The sequence below is a fragment of the Bombina bombina genome, chromosome 6 (assembly GCF_027579735.1).
Source record: "Bombina bombina isolate aBomBom1 chromosome 6, aBomBom1.pri, whole genome shotgun sequence".
Lineage (NCBI taxonomy): Eukaryota > Metazoa > Chordata > Amphibia > Anura > Bombinatoridae > Bombina > Bombina bombina.
Genome location: NC_069504.1, coordinates 278,542,857 through 278,566,053, shown reverse-complemented (window position 1 = coordinate 278,566,053; position 23,197 = coordinate 278,542,857). Strand labels below are relative to the sequence as shown.

At 39.2% G+C, this 23,197-nt stretch overlaps 1 long non-coding RNA gene across 1 annotated transcript; it reads left to right on the top strand.

Moving 5' to 3' along the window:
- Positions 1-3,510: 3,510 nt before the first annotated feature.
- LOC128665031 (uncharacterized) lies at positions 3,511-21,638 on the top strand. The gene is made up of 3 exons (XR_008402972.1): positions 3,511-3,529; positions 21,386-21,497; positions 21,585-21,638. It is a non-coding gene; the product is annotated as an uncharacterized LOC128665031 (long non-coding RNA).
- Positions 21,639-23,197: the final 1,559 nt, after the last annotated feature.

Sequence of the window (23,197 nt, the reverse complement as noted above, 5' to 3'; positions counted from 1 at the left end):
TATAACAGTGTTGGTTATGCAAAACTGGGGAATGGGTAATAAAGGGATTATCTTTCTTTTTAAACAACACAAATTCTGGTGTTGACTGTCCCTTTAAAGAAGATAAAACATCTCTTACTTTTTTTTTGGTAAAACATATGCTTGTCCTTGTCCCACGCTCCCTACAGAAGTCGAAAAGCATATTCTGTAACCTAGGTTTTCAGTAGCTGGTTTAGGCAGTTTGCATCATTTTGAAGAAAACCTAGATAACAGAAATTACTTTTTGGCATCTATGGAGTGTGGGACAAGTAAATATTTTACAAAAAGCAAGAAGTGTTTAACGTGACTTTAAAAAGTGTATTGATCAACATGTGTCCCACTCACAGACATAAGAAAACAGCTGTTGTTGTGTCAGCTGGTGCAGCTTTACTGGAAATCTATAGAACCCTTTATTCTAATAATGTTGTACTTATAAATATGCTTTACAGGAAAATGTACATAGTTTTTGTCTGTGATCTTGTAAAAGGATAGGGATTTAAAAGCATGCTGTTTGTTTTTTTTACCAGAAGCACAGTATAATCAAATATTGTTATTTTTTTAAAGAGAAAATCTAGTGTAAAATAAAAGGTACTTTTTATTTTTAAGCCTATTCCTTCCTATCACTTTGCCTTTAGCCCCCTCTAGATGAGGATACAGTTGGTAAGCCAATCAAGAGCATGCATACAAGAATATGCTCCAATGACTATGCCATATATTAATCTGGAACAGAATGGGGGTATAATAAAAATGTGACTTTGGCTATGTGTTTATAATCTTTTTGAAAGAGTTAAACACAAAATAAAAGAAAATCATTTGTTTAAAAGTAAAATGCCCTAATGACATAGAATATCCCTTTAAAGGGATATTAAATATTTTGAGTTTGTAATACAAAATATTTAATGATATCTACTAAAACTTTGTAATATACTTTCTTTCTTTCTTTTGTCCCCTTGTCCTGTAATTAACTCTGGTGGTTGTGGGCTTTCCAAATCCTGTTAAAAGTGCAAGTTCAGATTTCACACTGATACATTCCACAAACTGATTGTGACTCATTTATAGATGACCCTAATTCCTAAAGCAATATAGAAATATAGATTGCAAGTTTCTGAGGCAATGCTGTTCTACTCCTGCATAATTATGTCTTGTTACTTAAACATATGGGGCCAGATAACAAGTTGAGCGCAAAATATTGCTTCCGCGAAAGTGATATTCACACTGAACTGAAGTAATACCAGTGCACGAAAATGTGTGCTGGTATTACATGTGAGGTGCAATGTGAACCTATAAGCATCTACATATATATTTACTGGGAACACACAGTTCCCATAGACCACAATGTAAAGGCACTTGCCACACCTGCCACTTTAGCCCCCAAAAACTGCTTAGTGCCGTTTTTTCCACTTGATAAGCTACCCCTAAACTTATGTCTCTGCACCCTCAGCCTGTAGACTGTAAGCTCTTCAGAGCAGGGCCCTCTTCCACCTGTGATTGATTTGTTTAGTCTGTTATGTTTTGTATCTTATCACTAATGTTTGTCATTATATACCTCTATCTCTTTACCCAGTGCTATGGAATCTTGTGGTGCTACACAGATAAATAATAATATTGCACAAATTAATAAAAAAGTATTATTCATTGTTCACATTTATGACTTCAAAGTTATATTCACATCTATATTTCAATAATTATAGTCTAAAGTTGTTTTTGCTTTGTTTGTATCTTGCAAAAAAATACCAATTTCAAATTTTAGAAGTAAACAAGAATTACAATGTAGGCTTTCTTCTTTTGTAGTAATACAATTAGAACAATAATACTATTTTTTTTTAATATTTTAAACTTTTTTCCGACTATAAAGAGCACATTTTTAGCTTCTAAGCTTGTTGGATTTCTCTGTGTTACTTTGTTATAAACAGACATGCTAACATCTCCAAATATAAAAATGACAACAGATTAAAGGAAATATTGAGATGGAAAATGTCTAATTTAACTGTGTGCTAAATAATTGCAGAATGGAAAACTCTCAGCAAGAACAGAAGAAAGAAAACAATTTTAGATTTTCCAGCTGCTTTCCTTTCATGTTTCAGTTTGTAATACTTTAATAATTAATATCAAAGGCATTACAGAAGGTGCATGTTGACAAAAGGATTCTGAGAACAATTTTTCTATAACATATTATATAGTTTTTGCTTATTACCACTATTAGTTTGCCAGTAGTTGTAACTTTCCATCCAAGTGATGTTTTTTATGACCTGAATACACTCACATGCCATAATTTTTTGAATGTTATAGACCAGTATTCATCTGCTAACACCATGCAGAATGTATCTACTGCCAATATGAATTTTCTTAAGTCGCTTAATGTTCTTCAAGGTTACAGTTGTTCCTGCCACTCCAAGCAGGAGTCTGAACACTTGTACTGTTAGAGCACAATAAAGGTTTGAAGAAGGAATTCAGGTCCCATAGTATAGACAACATTTGACCCTGTCATTACTCTGACTCCTTTTCATTCATCGTGGAGATTAATCTATTCATGGAACAGTATTTACTGTCACTTATCATGGGCTTTCCTTGTAGTAATAATGTAATGTAAACTCCTATATATATTTTTTTATTTAGCCCCTAGTTGCTATATTAAAAATAGACATCAATAAATTGAGTTCTAGTGACCTACTGTACTTGGGCTGCCAAATGCTTCTCACACAATGGCTGAGAAATAATCAGTGAGTCTGAAGTTCTTAGATATCAGGAGTGTATAAAACAAGTGTAGAGAACCTTCTGAGAGCTCTACAGAGAGTAAGAAATACTTACTATTTTTTTTACTGGTGTCACAAGTTGAAGTGATATAATAGCAAAATAGCATCTTGAACATATGACATTTGTGTGTTAGCCAAATCCATTGAAGCAGACACTCAGGAGGGTTGATACCAGCACACCTTTATTGAGGCATAAATACTACTGGTTATACAAAAATATTCATGTCAATCACCACAATGTGACAGATTCAATTTCCTTATGCTAGCCATAGATATTTAAAGCAAGAAACTAACAACATGGATTATAGAGTTAGTCAGATGACATCTTCCATAAATTGGGGATTTACTAAAGTTAGAAACAAATAAATTACTGTAATAAAATCTGCTGCATTTGTGACATAAGTTTACAGAGATGTTGTACTCAAAAGGTAAAAGAGCAAATTTAATCATGCAGAAAATAGCTTTCACCTGACAAAATATTAAGTAAAAAAAAGTTTACATTTAAATGGTCACTAATACAGCATTATTAGTATCAAAACACACAGGGCCGGATTACAAATGGTGCATTATTTAGGAATTTTGCTAGCAAACTTTTAACGTGTGAGCTTAGGATGCATATTACAAGTTGAAAGGACTTCAGATATCCTGATTGCGCTTCTTCTTCCCATAGACTTCAATGTAGGGCGCAAATAAAAAAATAACACTTATCGTTCACACGCTAACCCGATAGGAGTTAAACCTACATTGCTAACCCTAAAGTAGGTAAGAATATTTTACATTCTAATAGAATATAATAGAATATAGTAGAATAAATATTCTATGTATTTTTAAATACCTATTTCTATATATATCCAATGTATTTTTTGTAAAATATATATTGTATAGTTATATACAGTACATAGAACTGTTACAGCCCCACAAGGAGGCTGGCGTCTCTACAGGAATGCATATATTGATGTCATAAATCCTCTTAGAGTAACTTGAGCTGACTTAATGTTCAGTTAATGCTAGAGAAACAGGAAGTTACTCTCTTCCTTATGATCAGAAGAGGCAGCTTTGCTCCCTTAAGTAACCATAGCAAATGGTGCATTAACCCCACTAGACTTCGGCTTTTTGCGTGCATCTGGTTGCGTGTGTATTACAAGTTGTAAGAAACAGTTTTCGCTCACGCGGTAACCCGTGTGCGCAAAAAATGAACTTCGAATATCGTGACCGCGTTAACGTATTTCACCATAGACTTCAATGGAATGCGAAAATAGGAAAAACACCCTTATTCACACACAAATACAATCACATTTTTGCAAGTGCGCTAACACCACACAAAATATTAATATTTCACATTCCAATGTTCTTCACATATAAGAATATGTTCTATTCATTCATAAATACATATTTATATATATATATATATATATGATGTTTTTTGTAGAATATATATATATATATATATATCTATATATATATATATATATATATATATATATATATATATATATAAAATTATTTATAGGTGTAGATATATACAGATATATATATATAGGAATATCTGTTTAAAAATACTTAGAACATATTCTCCTATGTGAAGAACATTGGAATGTGAAATATTTACATTATTACATAGTTAAACACTTTATTAAATATTAATATTGCATAGATATGATTTAATATGTTTTCAGCTACTTGATTTCAAAGCAATGCACTTGTATTTATATATATATATATATATATATATATATATATATATATATATATATATATATATATATATATATATATATATATATATACAAATTGGTAGAGACCCTCGCAGGAAAGACAAATACCAGGGTGCAAAATACCACAGTATACAAAATTCAATAATTGTACTCTCTGGATTTAAACCACAGAAACTTTAATGTGTGATGTTTCGGAGCATTCAGGTCTGAGGAAGGGGTGAATGCTCCGAAACGTCACACATTAAAGTTGCTCTGGTTTAAATCGAGAGAGTACAATAAAAGGATTTTATATATATATATATATATATATATATATATATATATATATATATATATATATATATATATATATATATATATATATATATATATATATATACACATACATATGAATTTATATATAATTACATATGTATACATATATATATATTCATACATATACATTTTTAGACATGTATATCTATGTATCTCTATGTTAAAGCCCTTTGCAGTCCTTTTTTCTCTAACACGTGAGACCTCATATCTTTGAGCCCTTATACCTTATTTTTTAAATATTTTTTTTATTAGACAGTGTTATTATGAGTGTAACTGTACATTTAAATGTAGTTTTGATGTGTTTTGTGCAACTTTTTTGTCTTGTGTAATAGTTAACCAAAACTCTGAGGTTGCGATATCCCGACGTGCGTTAAATGAATTTGCTCTCAAGTGAACATTTTTACTTTCAACACGTAATACCGTGCTACTTCCGACGTGTGCAAAGAGCCTTTATAAACCCCTTTTTGCTTATTTTGCAAGAAAACAAGTACGCTTTTTTTCTCTTTTTCTTTTTTTACTAAAGGAGTACTGTTTCATATCTCTCAAAGTAAAGAAACATACCTTTTTTTGCCTTTTTAACCAAAGAAATGTAATACATGTTGATGATGTTTTTTCTTCAATTAAACAGAGAAAACACTTACGGCTAGATTTAGAGTTCGGCGGTAGCCGTCAAAACCAGCGTTAGAGGCTCCTAACGCTGGTTTTGGGCGCCCGCTGGTATTTGGAGTCAGTGATTAAAGGGTCTAACGCTCACTTTACAGCCGCGACTTTTCCATACCGCAGATCCCCCTACGCCATTTGCGTAGCCTATCTTTTCAATGGGATCTTCCTAACGCCGGGTATTTAGAGTCGTTTCTGCAGTGAGCGTTAGAGCTCTAACGACAAGATTCCAGCCGCCTGAAAATAGCAGGAGTTAAGAGCTTTCTGGCTAACGCCGGTTTATAAAGCTCTTAACTACTGTACCCTAAAGTACACTAACACCCATAAACTACCTATGTACCCCTAAACCGAGGTCCCCCCACATCGCCGCCACTCGATTAAAAATTTTAACCCCTAATCTGCCGACCGCCACCTACGTTATACTTATGTACCCCTAATCTGCTGCCCCTAACACCGCCGACCCCTGTATTATATCTATTAACCCCTAACTTGCCCCCCACAACGTCGCCGCAAGCTACTTAAAATAATTAACCCCTAATCTTCCGACCGCAAATCGCCGCCACCTACGTTATCCCTATGTACCCCTAATCTGCTACCCCTAACATCGCCGACCCCTATGTTATATTTATTAACCCCTAATCTGCCCCCCACAACGTCGCCGACACCTACCTACACTTATTAACCCCTAATCTGCCGAGCGGACCTGAGCGCTACTATAATAAAGTTATTAACCCCTAATCCGCCTCACTAACCCTATCATAAATAGTATTAACCCCTAATCTGCCCTCCCTAACATCGCCGACACCTACCTTCAATTATTAACCCCTAATCTTCCGATCGGAGCTCACCGCTATTCTAATAAATGTATTAACCCCTAAAGCTAAGTCTAACCCTAACACTAACACCCCCCTAAGTTAAATATAATTTTTATCTAACGAAATAAATTAACTCTTATTAAATAAATAATTCCTATTTAAAGCTAAATACTTACCTGTAAAATAAATCCTAATATAGCTACAATATAATTTATAATTATATTATAGCTATTTTAGGATTAATATTTATTTTACAGGCAACTTTGTAATTATTTTAACCAGGTACAATAGCTATTAAATAGTTAAGAACTATTTAATAGTTACCTAGTTAAAATAATAACAAATTTACCTGTAAAATAAATCCTAACCTAAGATATAATTAAACCTAACACTACCCTATCAATAAAATAATTAAATAAACTACCTACAATTACCTACAATTAACCTAACACTACACTATCAATAAATTAATTAAACACAATTGCTACAAATAAATAAAATTAAATAAACTATCTAAAGTACAAAAAATAAAAAAGAACTAAGTTACAGAAAATAATAAAATATTTACAAAGATAAGAAAAATATTACAACAATTTTAAACTAATTACACCTACTCTAAGCCCCCTAATAAAATAACAAAGCCCCCCAAAATAAAAAATTCCCTACCCTATTCTAAAATACAAATATTACAAGCTCTTTTACCTTACCAGCCCTGAACAGGGCCCTTTGCGGGGCATGCCCCAAGAATTTCAGCTCTTTTGCCTGTAAAAAAAAACATACAATACCCCCCCCCAACATTACAACCCACCACCCACATACCCCTAATCTAACCCAAACCCCCCTTAAATAAACCTAACACTACCCCCCTGATGATCTTCCTACCTTGTCTTCACCATGCCAGGTTCACCGATCCGTCCTGGCTCCAAGATCTTCATCCAACCCAAGCGGGGGCTAGACATCCACTGAAGAAGTCCAGAAGAGGGTCCAAAGTCTTCCTCCTATCCGGCAAGAAGAGGACATCCGGACCGGCAAACATCTTCTCCAAGCGGCATCTTCTATCTTCTTCCATCCGATGACGACCGGCTCCATCTTGAAGACCTCCAGCGCGGATCCATCCTCTTCTTCCGACGACTAGACGACGAATGACGGTTCCTTTAAGGGACGTCATCCAAGATGGCGTCCCTCGAATTCCGATTGGCTGATAGGATTCTATCAGCCAATCGGAATTAAGGTAGGAATTTTCTGATTGGCTGATGGAATCAGCCAATCAGAATATAGTTCAATCCGATTGGCTGATCCAATCAGCCAATCAGATTGAGCTCGCATTCTATTGGCTGTTCCGATCAGCCAATAGAATGCGAGCTCAATCTGATTGGCTGATTGGATCAGCCAATCGGATTGAACTTGATTCTGATTGGCTGATTCCATCAGCCAATCAGAAAATTCCTACCTTAATTCCGATTGGCTGATAGAATCCTATCAGCCAATCGGAATTCGAGGGACGCCATCTTGGATGACGTCCCTTAAAGGAACCGTCATTCGTCGTCTAGTCGTCGGAAGAAGAGGATGGATCCGCGCTGGAGGTCTTCAAGATGGAGCCGGTCGTCATCGGATGGAAGAAGATAGAAGATGCCGCTTGGAGAAGATGTTTGCCGGTCCGGATGTCCTCTTCTTGCCGGATAGGAGGAAGACTTTGGACCCTCTTCTGGACTTCTTCAGTGGATGTCTAGCCCCCGCTTGGGTTGGATGAAGATCTTGGAGCCAGGACGGATCGGTGAACCTGGCATGGTGAAGACAAGGTAGGAAGATCATCAGGGGGGTAGTGTTAGGTTTATTTAAGGGGGGTTTGGGTTAGATTAGGGGTATGTGGGTGGTGGGTTGTAATGTTGGGGGGGGGTATTGTATGTTTTTTTTTACAGGCAAAAGAGCTGAAATTCTTGGGGCATGCCCCGCAAAGGGCCCTGTTCAGGGCTGGTAAGGTAAAAGAGCTTGTAATATTTGTATTTTAGAATAGGGTAGGGAATTTTTTATTTTGGGGGGCTTTGTTATTTTATTAGGGGGCTTAGAGTAGGTGTAATTAGTTTAAAATTGTTGTAATATTTTTCTTATCTTTGTAAATATTTTATTATTTTCTGTAACTTAGTTCTTTTTTATTTTTTGTACTTTAGATAGTTTATTTAATTTTATTTATTTGTAGCAATTGTGTTTAATTAATTTATTGATAGTGTAGTGTTAGGTTAATTGTAGGTAATTGTAGGTAGTTTATTTAATTATTTTATTGATAGGGTAGTGTTAGGTTTAATTATATCTTAGGTTAGGATTTATTTTACAGGTAAATTTGTTATTATTTTAACTAGGTAACTATTAAATAGTTCTTAACTATTTAATAGCTATTGTACCTGGTTAAAATAATTACAAAGTTGCCTGTAAAATAAATATTAATCCTAAAATAGCTATAATATAATTATAATTTATATTGTAGCTATATTAGGATTTATTTTACAGGTAAGTATTTAGCTTTAAATAGGAATCATTTATTTAATAAGAGTTAATTTATTTCGTTAGATAAAAATTATATTTAACTTAGGGGGGTGTTAGTGTTAGGGTTAGACTTAGCTTTAGGGGTTAATACATTTATTAGAATAGCGGTGAGCTCCGGTCGGCAGATTAGGGGTTAATAATTGAAGGTAGGTGTCGGCGATGTTAGGGAGGGCAGATTAGGGGTTAATACTATTTATGATAGGGTTAGTGAGGCGGATTAGGGGTTAATAACTTTATTATAGTAGCGCTCAGGTCCGCTCGGCAGATTAGGGGTTAATAAGTGTAGGCAGGTGTCGGCGACGTTGTGGGGGGCAGATTAGGGGTTAATAAATATAACATAGGGGTCGGCGATGTTAGGGCAGCAGATTAGGGGTACATAGGGATAACGTAGGTGGCGGCGGTTTACGGAGCGGCAGATTAGGGGTTAAAAGTGTAATGCAGGGGTCAGCGATAGCGGGGGCGGCAGATTAGGAGTTAATAAGTGTAAGGTTAGGGGTGTTTAGACTCGGGGTACATGTTAGGGTGTTAGGTGCAGACGTAGGAAGTGTTTCCCCATAGGAAACAATGGGGCTGCGTTAGGAGCTGAACGCTGCTTTTTTGCAGGTGTTAGGTTTTTTTTCAGCTCAAACAGCCCCATTGTTTCCTATGGGAGAATCGTGCACGAGCACGTTTTTGAGGCCGGCCGCGTCCGTAAGCAACTCTGGTATCGAGAGTTGCATTTGCGGTAAAAATGCTCTACGCTCCTTTTTTGGAGCCTAACGCAGCATTTGTTTGAACTCTCGATACCAGAGTTAAATTTATGGTGCGGCCAGAAAAAAACCCGCGGAGCGTTAACAGCCCTTTTACCGCCGAACTCTAAATCTAGGCCTTAGATAATATTAACACAAAATTTCTTTAAAGAAGTAGTATTTTCCAAATGGATTTCAATAAGCTCAGTTTATATACCACAAATACGTAATTTAGCCAACAAATACAACTGTTATAGAGCAATACAAGTATGTTCTGGCATACCTTGCTCTATTTGTCTGTTTTACTTAGGGGTCGTGGCTGTTCTACTCAATGGAAATCTATGCAGAGTATACAGCTGTCCAACATTTGATTGGCTGGAAAAAGTTAGACAATTCTATGAGGGGCTTGTGTAAGCTGACTGTGCTGCAAAACATATAAATATTAGATTGTACATTTTTATAGAATGGGTTAAAGTAGAAGCAATGAACAGGAAAACATACAAAATACATGAAAACAATGTTTCTTATTATACAATTGCATCAATTAAAGCTTAAGAGCTGCATATACTGTCCAGATGTAGTAAGCAAATGTAGTTTAGTAGGTCAGATCAATCCTTATTCTTTTCACTTGTATGCATGTCACAAATGTTACTGCAGGCTATAAATAAAGTTGTGCATCCATAAAAGCTAAACACATTGATCCATTTTATACTGCATGTATATGACTGTTAAGTAACTTGCTCTATAATACTGACATAGATTTGCTTTTATTTTGCTGGCATACTTAGTACAGGACAGTGCATCAATTTATCATTCTACTAACCAGTTTCACTTACTGATTTTAACTTGTCATATCAAAGGGACTTTGTAGAGTTGTTTTTTTGTTCCAAGACAACTAAAAGAGGAGGTTTTAGAATTACTTGTTATGGTCTGTGCTGAATAAGCTTTATTTTTTTATCATGTAATGGAGATGTGTGCCTCTCCACTGATTCAGAGCTCCCTGCCACAGCATTACAGGATCAAATAAAAGTCCCAGTTTGATAGGGCTGCCCAGCCATGCCCCTAGTCTAGCCACCACCTGTCTGGCTCTGCTCACTTCTCACCAGCTCTACTCACTTTCATCTACAAATTGGATTTGACTTTCCCCCTTATTTATTATGACTCCACCCCCATATCTCCTTGACGCCAGCCTCCCTTTCCTAAATGGCATCTGGAAAATTTTGGAAGGTATGGCTAATACAGTTGTAGGAGTTGTCTTTATAAGCAAATTATAATTAATTAACTTTTTACATACTTTTTTTATGGAAATTATAATAATAATTTTATGAATAATAATAATAATAATAAATATACACCAAGATTACGAGTTGTGCGTTATGGCTCAATTTGTAGCGTTATGGCCCATAATGCATACATTTCCATAACGCTTTAGACCGCTGCTTCATAACTGCTGTTTCCAGCGAGCCATTCGGAGCTTGATAATTAGGCCCGAAAGAATGTGATTTAACCATTTACTTGTCTCTTTCAGCAAATGTGTATGTTTAGCTCAAAGCAGATATGTAGCAGGTTATAGCTAAAATGTGCAGATATAGAATGATGTTTAACCATTTACTTGTCTCGTTTAGCAAATGTCTAGGTTTAGCTCAAAGCAGATATGTTATTAAATAAAGACATTTTAGCTATGTTATGTAAACGTTTAACCTTAATTTTAATTTCATGGATTTTATGCGATTTTCGTATACACAAATGCATTGTATATACCGTATATTTTTTCTTTTAATGTTTATATTAATCTTATTATTTATCATATATTTATAATATTGACATTTTGTAATGTTAATTATTTATAGATGATTCGAGTTACATGAGCAGGAATTGGCTCATTATGTCTCTATGTAACCCCATTGACGAGTAGTGATGTCGCGAATCTAAAAATTTTGGTTCGCGAACAGCAGACGCAAACTTCCGCAACTGTTCGCGAACGGGTGAACCGGGCAAACCGCCATTGACTTCAATAGGCAGGCAAATTTTAAAACACACAGGGACTCTTTCTGGCCACAATAGTGATGGAAAAGTTGTTTCAAGGGTACTAACACCTGGACTGTGGCATGCCGGAGGGGGATCCATGGCAAAACTCCCACGGAAAATTACATAGTTGATGCAGAGTCTGTTTTTAATCCATAAAGGGCATAAATCACCTAACATTCCTAAATTGTTTGGAATAACGTGCTTTAAAACATCAGTTATGATGTTGTATCGATCGGGTAGTGTAAGGGTTACGCCCGCTTCACAGTGACAGACCAAACTCCCCGTTTAACGCACCGCAAACAACCGCAAACAGTCCATTTGCACAACCGCAAACTCCCCATTGCCACGAGATAGATAGATTTGATAGATATATACATAGATTAGATAGATAGATAGATAGATCAATAGATGCAATAGATACATTTGATAGATACGATAGATCAGAGCTTTCCAAACTTTTCATGCTGGTGACACACTTTGTAGACCTACATCATTTCACGACACAGTAATTCAGTTGTACTAGCAAAAAGGAGGTTAAACTAACTTGTTTTAAAAGATACGGACACATACATATATTATATAATAACAAAATGCATTTACAAGTAACAGTATGTATGTGCAAGAATTAAAAAAAAAGTTTAATAACACCAATAGCTACTTACTATTTTAATGGGATGTATGAGGTTGATGGGATGAACACAGTTTCAGAATATTTGGTGTAATATTAGATAAAGACACTCGCATTTCATCATCGAGCATTTTTAAGCTTCCACTTCCTATCCATATATCAAGAGCAGGAGCAACAATGCACTACTGGGAGCTAGCTTCAAAAAAATCCCTCTGACTTCAGCTCAGCGTTTAAGCTGCCACCCTCAGAGATCTGTGAATATAGTTTCAGTTCCCACTGAGCTGTGCCAATTGGTTAAGATGATCTGTGACCTACTAGGTATCAATCACGTGTCAACCATGTGATATGTGTAGCAGGCAGGTGGAAAGTCAGAAACCAAAAAACAATTAAAAAAAAAAAAATAATTAAAAAAATTGTGCTGAAGCAGGGACACACCTACACACTGCTGCCGACACACTAGTGTGTCCCGACAAACAGTTTTGAAAGCACTGCGATAGATAGATAAATAGATTTGATAGATCAATAGATAGATTTGATAGATAGATAATTTCCCAGACAGAGAATTACAAGACATGCGTTCTGGGACCCATAGTAAGGTTCCCAGTGGCAGTTGCGGTGCCCGAGGCTCTGATTAGAACAGAGCACTCTGGAACGTATCTGCCCTCGGCCAAAATCGGAACATTCTTTAGCTTTCTATCTGTCGGCCAAATGTCCGTCTGCCAAATGTCCTTCTGCATTTTGTCAGAGCACCGCGTGCAATCTACTGTACCAACAGATATGAGTGGTCTGTCAAGTAGTACTATTCTTATCAGTTTAATACCTGTTACGTCCCCTATCAGGGTACGTGTATATGGCATGGATTTTAGGAACCGAGAGATGGCGAAAGATGCTTGGTCGGTCCGGCCAAGAGATAGATAGATTTGATAGATAGATAGATAGATAGATAGATAGATAGATACATAGATTAGATAGATAGATCAATAGATGCAATAGATACATTTTATAGATACGAACGATAGATAGATAGATAGATAGATAGATAGATAGATAGATAGATTTGATAGATCAATAGATAGATTTGATAGATAGATAATTTCCCAGACAGAGAATTACAAGACGTGCAGTCTGGGACCCATGGTAAGGTTACTTCCTTTTGCACAATCGAGTACAGGTTGGGGATTGCCTTTTGTGCAAAGAAATTTCGGCCGGGTACCTTCCACTGTGGTGTCCCCTATCAGAGGACGTGTAAATGGCATGGATTTTAGGAACCGGGAGATGGAAAAAGATGCTTGGTCGGTCCTCCTACTTCAAATTTGGGGCACTGCGCGTGCAATCTACTGTGCCACCAGATATGAGTAGTGTGTTAAGTAGTACTATTCTTATCACTTTAATCCCTGTTACATTCCCTATCAGGGGACGTGTATATGGCATGCATTTTAGGAACCGGGAGATGGAAAAAAATGCTTGGTCGGTCCTCCTACTTCAAATATTGGGGCACTGTGTGTGCAATCTACTGTGCCACCAGATAGCAGTGGTGTGTTAAGTAGTAATATTCCTATCACTTTAATCCCTGTTACGTGCCTTTTTTTTTGTTTTGTTTTTTGAAGCCACAGTGCAGCACCAGAGGCCAGAAAAATTTGGCATGTACACATGCCTGAAAAATTAGGTATTGTTGCAGCCGCTGCTGTAGCAGCGGCCAGAAAATTTGATGTTTGTTTCCCTGGAAGAAAGTGCCCTAAAACATTGCGGCTTGAACCCTAGTTGGTGGCGGATAAGTCACGCAAGTCATCCGGCATTCGAAGATAACATACAGCAGCTTGTGGACCATTTATAGCCCAAGGCAGATAATCTCATCAGGCCTTTTTTACTTGAATGTATCGCCCAATGTCAGTCCCTTCGGGATCCATCCCTCATTCATCTTAATAAAGGTGAGGTAATCTAGACTTTTTTGACCTAGGCGACTTCTCTTCTCAGTGACAATACCTCCTGCTGCACTGAAGGTCCTTTCTGACAGGACACTTGAAGCGGGGCAGGCCAGAAGTTCTATCGCAAATTGGGATAGCTCAGGCCACAGGTCAAGCCTGCACACCCAGTAGTCAAGGGGTTCATCGCTCCTCAGAGTGTCGAGATCTATAGTTAAGGTGAAATAGTCTGCTACCTGTCGGTCGAGTCGTTCTCTGAGGGTGGACCCCGAAGGGCTGTGGCGATGCATAGGAGTTAAAAAGCTCTGCATGTCCTCCATCAACAACACGTCTGTAAAGCTTCCTGTCCTTGCCGGCGTGGTCGTGGAAGTCGGAGGATTACTTTCACCTCTTCCCCTGTTAGATTCCCATTGTACTGTGACATTACCCTTATACGCTTTGTAAAGCATACTTTTTAATTTATTTTGGAACTGCTGCATCCTTTCCGACTTGCGGGAATTTGGTAACATTTCAGGCACTTTATGCTTATACCGGGGGTCTAGTAGCGTGGACACCCAGTACAGGTCCTTCTCCTTCAGCTTTTTTATACGAGGGTCACTCAACAGGCACAACAGCATGAAAGACCCCATTTGCACAAGGTTGGATGCCGAGCTACTCATGTCCCGTTCCTCGTCCTCAGTGATAACACTGAAGGTATCTTCTTCCCCCCAGCCACGTACAACACCACGGGTACCAGATAGGTGACAACGAGCACCCTGGGATGCCTGTTGTGGTTGGTCTTCCTCCTCCTCCTCCTCAAAGCCACATTCCTCCTCTGACTCCTCTTCCTCACAATCCTCTTCCAGCATTGCCGCTGGTCCAGTAAGCGATGCTGATAAGGCTGTTTCTGGTGGTGATGGTGACCACAACTCTTCCTCTTCACACTCATCTACGGCCTGATCCAGCACTCTTCGCAGGGCACGCTCCAGGAAGAAAACAAATGGTATGATGATGCTGATGGTGCCTTCGGTGCAACTGACTAGGTTTGTCACCTCCTCAAAAGGATGCATGAGACTACAGGCATTGCGCATTAGCGTCCAGTAAAATGGCAAAAAAATCCCCAGCTCCGCAGAGGCTGTCCTAGCACCCCGGTCATACAAATACTCGTTAACGGCTTTTTCTTGTTGGAGCAGGCGGTCGAACATTAGGGGTGTTGAATTCCAACGTGTCGGGCTGTCGCAAATCAAGTGCCTCACTGGCATGTTGTTTCGCCGCTGGATATCTGCAAAATTTGCCATGGCCGTGTAGGAACGCCTGAAATGGCCACACACCTTCCTGGCCTGCTTCAGGATGTCCTGTAAGCCTGGGTACTTATACACAAAGCGCTGTACGATCAGATTACACACATGTGCCATGCACGGCACATGTGTCAACTTGCCCAATTTCAATGCCGCCAACAAATTACTTCCGTTGTCAGAAACCACTTTGCCGATCTGCAGTTGGTGCGGAGTCAGCCACTGATCCACCTGTGCGTTCAGGGCGGACAGGAGTGCTGTTCCGGTGTGACTCTGCTTTCAGGCAAGTCAACCCCAAGACGGCGTGACACTGCGTATCCGGGATGTGGAATAGTACCTGCGGAGCTGGGGGAGTGTTGTTGATGTGGAGCAAGACGCAGCAGCAGAAGAGGACTCAGCCGAGGAGGTTATGGAAGAGGATGGAGTAGGAGGAGTAGAGGAGGTGGCAGCAGGCCTGCCTGCAAGTCGTGGCGGTGTCACCAACTCCTCTGCAGAGCCATGCATTCCATGCTTGGCAGCCGTCAGCAGTGTAAGTGATATACCTGCCCTGACCATGCTTTGCAGACCAGCTATCAGTGGTCATATGGACCCTTGCCCCAACGCTGTGTGCCAGACATGACATTACTTCCTTTCGCACAATCGAGTACAGGTTGGGGATTGCCTTTTGTGCAAAGAAATTTCAGCCGGGTACCTTCCACTGCGGTTTCCCAATAGCTACAAATTTTTTGAACGCCTCAGACTCCACCAGCTTGTATGGTAAAAGCTGGCGGGCTAAGAGTTCAGACAAGCCAGCTTTCAGGCGCCGGGCAAGGGGGTGACTTTGGGACATTGGCTTCTTACGCTCAAACATGTCCTTGACAGACACCTGACTTTGCGCAGATGAGCAGGAACTGCTACGGAAGAGAGACGGAGTGGCGGATAGTTGAGAGGGGGCAAGGAGGACAGCAGTGGTTGATGTGGCTGAAGATGCTGGATCAGGAGGAAGATGGCAGCTTTGAGTTTGTGTGCGGCTTCTACTCATGTGTTCATCCCATCGGCGTTTGTGATGTGAGATCATGTGCCTTCGCAAAGCAGTTGTACCTAGGTGGGTGTTGGACTTTCCATGACTCAGTTTCTTTTGGCACAGGTTGCAAATGGCATCGCTGTTGTCAGAGGCAGACACACAAAAAAATGCCACACTGCTGAGCTCTGTGATGACAGCATTCTGGTGGTGGCAACAGCATGCATTGATTGGCGTGCTGTCTGGCTGACCCCGGGTGCCGATGCATGCTGTCTGACTGTGCCACTAGCTCCTTGCGACGACCTCCCCTTGCTTCCAACTCGTCTCCTCCTCCTCCTCTCTGTCTCCCCATCTGAACTTTCCCCCTCTTCTTCTTCTCTTCTAGCGGGCACCCACGTGACATCCACAGATGCATCGTCATCATCAACCGCTTCACTTGTATCTGACAAATCAACAAAGGAAGCAGCATCAGGTACAACATCATCATCATCACACCGTACATCCATGTCTGTAATGCTGCCTGACTGAGACATATCACTGTTATCTACATCCTCTGTCAATGATGGTTGCGCATCACTCATTTCTTCAAACTGATGTGTCAATAACTCCTCTGACAGATCAAGTGAAGCGGCTGTGGTGCTAGTGTTGGTGGTGGCGGCAGGCGGGCGAGTGGTCACTTGAGAGGTGCCTGAAGCTAAGCTGGAGGTGGATGGTGCGTCAAGGTTTCGAGCGGAAGCTGTAGAAGATTGGGTGTCCTGTGTTAGCCAGTCAACTAGGTCCTCCTCAGAACTTTTCGCATTCATGGTACGTGGCCTCTGAACACTGGGCATTATTGTAGGGTCAAAGGGAATCACAGCACCACGACCACGACGGCACCTGTGGGGTGGCCTGCCTCTGCCTGTCATTTTTTTTTAAAATGTACACTTACACTACTATTAAACAAGATATGAGTGGTGGCACTGGGCAAGTGGGCACAGTATACGCTGTGAGCCTGACACAAAAAAGCAGACTGATGTTTCACAATCCAAAAAGATTATTTTTTTAAAATGTACACTTACACTACTATTAAACAAGATATGAGTGGTGGCACTTGGCAAGTGGGCACAGTATACGCTGTGAGCCTGACACAAAAAAGCAGACTGATGTTTCACAGTCAAAAAAGTTTTTTTTTTTAAATGTACACTTACACTACTATTAAACAAGATATGAGTGGTGGCACTGGGCAAGTGGGCACGCTGTGAGCCTGGCACACACGCTGGCAAGCAGGCAACTGCAATTAGATTACACAAGCAGACTGATGTTTCACAGTCAAAAAAGTTTTTTTTTACAAAATTTACACTACTGTCACAACAGATATGAGTGGTGGCACTAGTTGGCAAGTGGGCCTGGCACACACACTGGCAGGCAGGCAACTGCAATAAGATTACACTAGCAGACTGATGTTTCACAGTCAAAAAAGTTTTTTTTTTTAAATTTACACTACTGTTACAACAGATATGAGTGGTGGCACTTGTTGGCAAGTGGGTCTTGCACACACACTGGCAGGCAGGCAACTGCAATTAGATTACACTAGCAGACTGATGTTTCACAGTCAAAAAAGTTTTTTTTTATAAAATTTACACTACTGTTACAACAGATATTAGTGGTTGCACTAGTTGGCAAGTGGGCCTGGCACATACGCTGGCAGGCAGGCAACTGCAATTAGATTACACTAGCAGACTGATGTTTCACAGTCAAAAAAGTTTTTTAAAAAAATTTACACTACTGTTACAACAGATATGAGTGGTGGCACTAGTTGGCAAGTGGGCCTGGCACACACGCTGGCAGGCAGGCAACTGCTATTAGATTACACTAGCAGATTGATGTTTCACAGTCAAAAAAGTTTTTTTTTTTTAAATTTACACTACTGTTACAACAGATATGAGTGGTGGCACTAGTTGGCAAGTGGGCCTGGCACACACGCTGGCAGGCAGGCAGGCAGGCAACTGAAATTAGATTACACTAGCAGACTGATGTTTCACAGTCAAAAAAGTTTTTTTTTACAAAATTTACACTATTTTTACAACAGATATTAGTGGTTGCACTAGTTGGCAAGTGAGCCTAGCACACACGCTGGCAGGCAGGCAACTACAATTAGATTACACTAGCAGACTGATGTTTCACAGTCAAAAAAGTTTTTTTTTTAAATTTACACTACTGTTACAACAGATATGAGTGGTGGCACTAGTTGGCAAGTGGGCCTGGCACACACGCTGGCAGGCAGGCAACTGCAATTAGATTACACTAGCAGACTGATGTTTCACAGTCAAAAAAGTTTTTATTTTTAAATTTACACTACTGTTACAACAGATATGAGTGGTTGCACTTAGCAAGTGGGCCTGGCACACACGCTGGCAGGCAGTCAACTGCAATTAGATTACACTAGCAGACTGATGTTTCACAGTCAAAAAAGTTTTTTTTTTAAAATTTACACTACTGTTACAACAGATATGAGTGGTGGCACTAGTTGGCAAGTGGGCCTGGCACACATGCTGGCAGGCAGGTAACTGCAATTAGATTACACTAGCAGACTGATGTTTCACAGTCAAAAAAGTTTTTTTTTTTAAATTTACACTACTGTTACAACAGATATGAGTGGTGGCACTTAGCAAGTGGGCCTGGCACATACGCTGGCAGGCAGGCAACTGCAATTAGATTACAAGAGCAAACTGATGTTTCACAGTCAAAAAAGTTTTATTTTACAAAATTTACACTATTGTTACAACAGATATTAGTGGTTGCACTAGTTGGCAAGTGAGGCTGGCACACACGCTGGCAGGCAGGCAACTGCAATTAGATTACTCTAGCAGACTGATGTTTCACAGTCAAAAAAGTTTTTTTTTTTTAAATTTACACTACTGTTACAACAGATATGAGTGGTGGCACTAGTTGGCAAGTGGGCCTGGCACACACGCTGGCAGGCAGGCAACTGCAATTAGATTACACTAGCAGACTGATGTTTCACAGTCAAAAAAGTTTTTCTTTACAAAATTTACACTACTGTTACAACAGATATTAGTGGTTGCACTAGTTGGCAAGTGGGCTTGGCACACATGCTGGCAGGCAGGCAGGCAACTGCAATTAGATTACACTAGCAGACTGATGTTTCACAGTCAAAAAAGTTTTTTTTACAAATTTACACTACTGTTACAACAGATATGAGTGGTGGCACTAGTTGGCAAGTGGGCCTGGCACACATGCTGGCAGGCAGGCAACTGCTATTAGATTACACTAGCAGAATGATGTTTCACAGTCAAAAAAGTTTTTATTTTTAAATTTACACTACTGTTACAACAGATATGAGTGGTGGCACTAGTTGGCAAGTGGGCCTGGCACACACGCTGGCAGGCAGGCAACTGCAATTAGATTACACTAGGAGACTGATGTTTCACAGTCAAAAAAGTTTTTTTTTACAAAATTTACACTACTGTTACAACAGATATTAGTGGTTGCACTAGTTGGCAAGTGGGCCTGGCACACACGCTGGCAGGCAGGCAACTGCAATTAGATTACACTAGCAGACTGATGTTTCACAGTCAAAAAAGTTTATATTTTTAAATTTACACTACTGTTACAACAGATATGAGTGGTGGCACTAGTTGGCAAGTGGGCCTGGCACACACGCTGGCAGGCAGGCAACTACAATTAGATTGCACTAGCAGACTGATGTTTCACAGTCAAAAAAGTTTTTTTTAAAAATGTACACTACTGTTACAATAGATATGAGTGGTGGCACTAGTTGGCAAGTGGGCCTTGCACACACACTGGCAGGCAGGCAACTGCAATTAGATTACACTAGCAGACTGATGTTTCACAGTCAAAAAGTTTTGTTTTTTTACATTTACACTACTGTTACAACAGATATGAGTGGTGGCACTAGTTGGCAAGTGGGCCTGGCACACACGCTGGCAGGCAGGCAACTGCAATTAGATTACACTAGCAGACTGATGTTTCACAGTCAAAAAAGTTTTTTTAAAAAAAAATTTACACTACTGTTACAACAGATATGAGTGGTGGCACTTAGCAAGTGTGCCTGGCACACACGCTGGCAGGCAGGCAACTGCAATTAGATTACACTAGCAGACTGATGTTTCACAGTCAAAATTTTTTTTTTTTTTTTTAAATTTACACTACTGTTACAACAGATATGAGTGGTGGCACTAGTTGGCAAGTGGGCCTGGCACACACGCTGGCAGGCAGGCAACTGCTATTAGATTACACTAGCAGACTGATGTTTCACAGTTAAAAAAGTTTTTTTTTTTTTAATTTACACTACTGTTACAACAGATATGAGTGGTGGCACTGCAGGCAGGCAACTGCAATTAGATTACACTAGCAGACTGATGTTTCACAGTCAAAATTACACAGGCAAATGGCTTGGAGGGTCTGGGAGGGAGTGTCTGCTGCTGATTGGCTGAAATGTGTCTGCAGACTGTGAGATACAGGGTCAAAGTTTACTCAATGATGATGAATAGGGGGCGGATCGAACATTGCATATGTTCGCCCGCCGCTGCGAACGTGAACAAGCTATGTTTGCCGGGAACAATTCGCCGGCGAACAATTCGCGACATCACTATTGACGAGGCACAGAAGCGCTATTATCAGGCATACAGGTGAACTAGGGCTGTAGTTGAATGAATGTTTAGGCTCCTCAAAATGTGATTTCAATGTCTGGATAGGTCTGGATGAGCCCTCCAATACAGCCCTAGGAAGGTGACAAAGATCACTATAACCTGCAGCGTCCTTCAGCTCAACAGGCAGGGATGCTGCAGGACGTCCAGGTGCCGTTTGCCCTCCAAAGAGATGAGGAGGATGACAAAGTCATAGAGGCTAATTATGCTTATTAAGCTATTGCTAAGAAACATTTAGGAAATAGTTCGTGTTAGGGGGAGGGATGTAGAATTATGTAACACTTTTAGATATTTGATTTACACTTTATTTTCTATTAGGGAGATTTACTTCATCTACAGACTGAAAATGAAGAATACCAATGTGATCATGTCTGTGGCATTGTCTTTCAACTGTGCTAACTAATACAACATCTAAAGACACCTTCACATGGTAAGTGTACACAAGGTCTGGAACAAGACTGGGGGAGGTAGGATGCATCCTATGGGAAACACTTATGTTTTCTCTCATTTATTTTAGATGGTACTTCAGACACAATCCTCTATTCGGAAAGTGATGAATGTGACACATAATACAGATAAAATTATATTTGGACTAGAATCGAGTTTTAAAGATCAACATGAGGTTAGTTTGCACAATGCTTGCTATTGAGAAGAATCATAGGAGGAATAATGGTGGAATTATTGATAAATAAATGCAATGTGTCTAACAATTAGTTTTCACAATGTCCTATTATTGTGATATACATTTAAGTTATATCACCTCCTACTTTCCTCATTGCTACTTAACCTGCCTTCCAACCAGAATTGTTGCCTGATTATTGTTGTAATTTTCACATGTGATTTTGTGAATTCACCTGCTAGTTTCAGGTCCTTACAGATACACTCCAGATTACCTTTGCGAGAGCTACAGCCAGCTGACTGCGCAGCTACGGATCTCCAGCATTACTTCCGGATTACAGCTTTTGCAGTTGTTCCGAACGACTCTCCTTGAGCCATTTTCAAGCCTCCTTTTGCTCACAACAAACTCCGGTTCATGGATACCAGTATCTCAACAACGCCACATCGGCTCTACTCTGAATACTCACCGATCTGGGTAAAGATAACTTTCTGGTTTCCCAGTGTGCTACTGCATAGGACAGCATGAACATAAAGGTAAAGTGACTTTTATTCAATATACCTCTAAACTCCAATCAAGTGACTTGGTTTATAAGGTATGAATATATCAAGATTGTGTATATTTCACAAACAAGCGTTCTGTTGCCTAACTATATGAAATCCGTTATCTTCTATGCATAGCTAAAATAAAGTATTGCTGAAATCATTTCACTTGCTACTCTGTTCAAGTTCAATGCAAACTTAGTATCATTCTGGGATTATCTTGAGCTGTTCCATATGATTCCTGTTACAATCTAGTTGAACTGGTGTTAGAGCTTGCATTTTGAATAATACTCAGAGGAATTTCAGAGACTCTCTTTCCATTTCATGTTTTGCATTATTTTGAGTTGCTATTTATATATAAACTCACTTTGTATGTAATTCTTATTTACTTTCTAAGAAATACGCTCATTCAATTTAACCCTTTTAACCTATCCTTGTTATCCTGGGGTTACTATTAAAAGAGCAACAAGACTGGTTAATGACCATTTATTTTATTTTGCTTACAACCTTAAGTGAACCATTACATAATAATCAGGCCAGAAAAGGTTAATTAATCATCTCTGTATTAATGGATCCAAATGAGATTAAAAATGAGTTTGCCAGCCATAATCAAAAATAGATTACCTGGCACATGCCTTGACAGAGGTCCAAGCAGAAAATACTGTACTAAAAGCTTTATTAACAGAATCTATGGCACAGAAACAACAAGACAAACCTGAACCCCATATAAACCTACCCACCCCATTTACAGGCAAACATACTGAGTTCCGGGATTTTAGGAATGCATGCCATTTATTATTTACTTTGAAACCTCACACCTATCATACCGAGAGGCTTAAAGTGTGCACAACAATTTCTTTCCTTTTAGGAGAGCCAGATCCTGGGCAAATTGCTTTTTTGAATAAACCGATCCAATATTGGACTCACTTCAAGATTTTTTTACAGCAATGGCCGCCTTATATGAGGATTCCA